This window comes from Sitophilus oryzae, unplaced genomic scaffold (genome assembly GCF_002938485.1).
Source record: "Sitophilus oryzae breed Bouriz unplaced genomic scaffold, Soryzae_2.0 scaffold_1536_pilon_pilon, whole genome shotgun sequence".
Taxonomy (NCBI): Eukaryota; Metazoa; Arthropoda; class Insecta; order Coleoptera; family Curculionidae; genus Sitophilus; species Sitophilus oryzae.
The window spans coordinates 677,956-682,975 of NW_022146210.1; positions in this window are offsets into that span (position 1 = coordinate 677,956).

A 5,020-nucleotide genomic window follows, 5' to 3' on the forward strand; every position below is an offset into this window, starting at 1 on the left:
TATAAATATTAAATATTACTAACCTCCATAAATACTACTAATTTTTATCCGATATATCCTTTGAATAAGAAGACTAAGGAAGGAGCATAATGCTATCCATGTATTCATGCATGGTGGGCGGAAAAGCCACCATAAAAGCTCTCTAGGGTGGGGATCCTTGACAGTTCTGTTTGACGATTCATTTGACACATTTGAATTTGATTTGAAATTTTGTGGATTTGTCAGTCTTTACCTTCGTTCGCGTGCCCACTGCGATTGCAAATCGCAACTGGTGTAATACTGGTTGCCTAAAAATCCAAAATCGGCAGATATATGTTTCAATCGCAAGTCGCAGTTTGTTATGGAAATGAATCACAGGTTGCGATTGCGAATTTACAATCGCTGCGATTAAATCGCAGTTTGCGATTTTCTGCTCATCTCTAGTTACTATACACATACGCATGGAGGCTTACGCTTCCAATAAATTTAATGTTGCGATTTTTTGCGATTTTTTTGACTTAACTTTTCTAAGATAGAATATATGCCACTAACAAAAAAACCTTAAATGATTATGTTCTACTTTGACCTTTACCTAGTTTTTATCCAAAAAATCAAAATAAAAGATACTTTTTTACTTACCTTTACATTAAATTTACCGCAACCGGGAATCTACGTAAAACACGTTATGACAATTTTACAATAATTATTGACAGTAAGCTAAGGTCGTCCGATTCAATTGTTATAATACTGTATCACTTGAATGCAACGCCTACTATTTAAAAAATTTTAGAAACAAGGCAGTTATTGGACACAAATTAACTGAAAATGTAGGTTTTGTTTTTTGTCAGAAAAAATCCAGTGGTACCTACTCAAAATTTCGGCAAAAAATTATTTTTTTGGGCATTTTCAAAGTAAAATAACTCGGATATTTTAGACTGATAAACTGGTTCTGAAAAACGGTAAAGAGAAAATATGTTTCTTTTATCGAGATCTACCAGCCCTGAAAATATTTGCACTTATTTAAGACTCACCCTGTATATTACAATATTATCTTCAAATCCAATAACGTTTGGTGCACGCCACTGTGTAAATTAAAATATAGAGTTTCATACATCCATTTGTAGATAATTTTATTGGCTTTAATTTTAATGTCTAGTCTTTTTTTGAAAAAATCAACCATATTCGAGATAATGGGCGAAAACTAAAAAAATGTACTTTTGGGGTGGTTTATACCCTCGGAGGGATGGGGACTTTTTGTATGTTAATCCGGGCGACCAAAGCTAGATAGGTATTAACGCAAAAATCAGCTTCATGTGATTTTGTTCCACGAGCACCATAGGATCGAAAATAGCGGCCCTGGAGTAAAATAGGCTACTGGTTAAAAACCAGAAAAATATACGTTTTAAAACTAAATCTTAAATATCTTAAAAACGATTTATTTTAGGTATAGGAACATGATAATCAAAAAGTAACGAATTAAAAAACCTTTTCACTAGTGAATTAGAAAAGTGGGTATCCATTTGAAAAAAAATATTTATGATAATTTTTAATCTCTCGATTCCATGACAGCTACGGCGAATATTATATAACACTCAAACAATTTAATTTTAGAAATAGATAGCCACATGTCTTCTCTTTATGTGTCAGTGGCTGTGGTAATCGCTAAATTTGACGTTTAGGCTATACAATTTTTTTTGACAGTGGACTGGACACCCCAGGCTGAGCGTGCATTAGAAGTTTCTAGAGAACCACAATATCTAGATTGCAGATTTCTTGCACATCATTGTTTTACAACGAATCTATTGATTAAAAATATTTTCAATATGGCGGCACTTGACAGCAAAGGAAGTTGACAGCATTTTTCTTATTTTAAATACTAAAATTCTTGACAATCTTCTCTTTATGGCACAGTGGCTGTGGCAATCACTAAATTTGACGTTTAAACTATACGCATATCTTAGACAGGCAGTTTTTTTCGCCCAAATGTTTTAAATATTTGTTTTCTCAAAAACGGTTAATGTTGGGTATTGAATGTTTAATATCAAAATTCATAAAATTTTACAGAAAATTTAAGTATGTAATAAAAAATGGGGGTACCCATTTAAAATAAGAAAGTTACTGTCAACTTCCGGTATATCCAGAAGTGCCGCCATATTGAAAATATTTTTAATCGATAGATCTCGTCGTGAAACAATGATGTGCAAAAAATCTCCCGTCTAGATATTGTAGTTCTCTAGAAACTTCTAATGCACGCTCAGTCTGGGACATCCTGTATGACATAAATTGAGGATTAATTGACGTATTCAATTGTTTTCGGTCACTTCCTGTTTCACCCTCGGTATTTTGTTACTTTATGCGATAGAAAATGACACTGTGAGAAGAATGACATATCTTATGTCAACTTTTGACATTTTCGAATAAACCATTATTTGAAATTGCAACATGCGATTCATAACGAAAATTTGATAAGTCATTCTATACAGAGTGTCATTTTCTATCGAATAATGCAAAAAAATACCGAGGGTGCCATTTAAAAATCAAAAGTTGTAGTCATTTCCGGTGAAACAGGAAGTGGCCGAAAAGAATTGAATACGTCAATCAATCCTAATTTTATGTCATATACTAACATAACAAATCTCTTTTTTTATATGCACTACACTTTTGAGATGCACCCGGTATTCAATGCAAAAATATTCATCTACTGAACCGATTTAAAATTATTGACGCCATATCTTTCACTGACGATTTTGCTCATTGTTACCAAATTTGGACGCTATTCGGCCAACCGGCCTTGTACTGACACGGAACGTGGGTTTCCTCGTACTTACGCGCAGCATTCCAATTCCTCCTATCATTCGAATCAAACGACTTTGCCGCATAATTACCAGCAAAACGAATCAATACCTATTCCGCTTATTTCAGGTAACGATTTCCTTGGAAGTGAATAAAAATAGCGTGGAATGAAACAGACTTGTAGGAGGGGGACGAGTCGACGCCTTGACGTCACGACGCCGAAAATAGACAGACGCAAAGACCCATTCATACAACATTCCAAATAGTGTGGCGCATGGCTTGGCGAAAATATTACTGTAAAAGAACAACAGATATACAGCATTCTGGAATAGGGTTTAGATAAAAAATACTAACTGGAAGATCTCAAATTTATACAGGGTGGCCCATTAGTGCGAAGAACTCGCATATCGTCGCTGTTAAAAAAAATTGTGCGTGCACTATGTGCGCATATTTGAAAGTGAAACTTCTTACTAACACAGCTAGTAAATTGAAGGATTTAAAGGACATGTTTGAAAAAGGCTAGTTTAAATTGTTGAGAAAGTAATAAATAAAAAAAATATATTTTTTCGCGTAAAAAATAGTTTTTTACGTGTAATAAAAAGTTCTAACACGTAAAAAATAGCTTTTTGCGTGTAACAAATAGTTTTTTACGTGTAATAAATAGTTTTTTACACGTAAAAAATAGCTTTTTGCGTGTAACAAATAGTTCTTTACGTGTAACAAATAGTTTTTACGTGTAACAAATATTTTTTACGTGTAATAAATAGTTTTTTTACACGAAAAAATATATTTTTTTGCGTGTAACAAATAGCTCTTTACGTGTAGCGAATAATTTTTTACGTTTAAGAAATAATTTTTTACACTTAAAAAATAGTTTTTTTGCGTTTAACAAATAGTTCTTTACGTGTAACAAATAGTTTTTCTACGTGTAACAAATAGTTCTTTACGTGTAGTAAATAGTTTCCTGTACGTAAAAAATAGTTTTTTTTGCGTGTAACAAATAGTTCTTTACGTGTAACAAATAGTTTTTTACGTTTAACAAATGGTTTTTACGTGTAATAAATAGTTTTTTACACGTAAAAATAGTTTTTTGCCTTAAAAAATAGTTCTTTGCGTGTAACAAATAGTTTTTTACGTGTAATAAATAGTTCTTTACACGTAAAAAATAGTTTTTGCCTTAAAAATAGTTCTTTACGTGTAATAAATAGTTTTTTGCCTGTAACAAATAGTTCTTTAAGTGTAGCAAATAGTTTTTTACGTGTAACAAATAAGTTTTTTTACGTAGTAATAATTTGATTCACTTTCACAAAATTTGTATTAATATTTTTGATAAACACGTGGATTGCTCACAAATACACGTCGCGTCACTACGTATTTCTAAGCCGTAAGCTGTTCATGTCACTTTTTCGATCGTTACCACTTTTCGTTACGACTAGCTCGTGTGTCATGTCCTTGAATTTTTACTCCCAGCGCGCGTAAAGAAGTTTCACTTCAAAAAGGTTAATACAAATCTTGCATGGTTTGAAACGGAGCATACTCTAAAAATATTTTGTTGTTTACAGGGTAACCCAAAAAAGTAATGATAAAGTTGTAAGTTTTTTTTTAAATTGGCCATTTTTCTGTACAGGATTGGATTTAACTGGATTAAATTTTGCATATAGTACATTATTTTTATTTAACCTTCCGTTATACACGCGCTATAAGTTTTAACAAGACAACACGCACCGGGCAGTTAATCCGCACCTGTAAAACGGTATTTTATTAAAAATTAAAATGCCAAAGAATGTGATAAATATAAATAAAAGACAAATTTTAATGAATAATGTTTATTTAGTTAGTTTCATGTAAAACTCATTATTCTATACAGATTTAAGGGCAATCTTTTAAACACATAAATAATTATCCATATAGTATTCAATACAGGAGTACTTGATTGCAGGGTTTATTTTTCCAGTCGCAGCAGCTATAACGACCCCTTTTTCTGAATGCGCCATCGTTATATTATTGGCATTATTGACATTCACTGACGTTGTGGTTCCTCATATTCTATTAATTTTCTGATTCTTGATGTTAGTGCCCTTGGCAAGCAGGTTAGTTGGACTCGTTGACTTTTATATCGCGTTCACCCCAATAACAAAGGTGTTAGGATTATGTGTTATCTGTGGTGTTAGTAAAACTTCAATAAGAAAGACACACTTTAGAAAACTCGCAGCACACTAATTTTCCTAAGCACACGCCCGAAAGATAT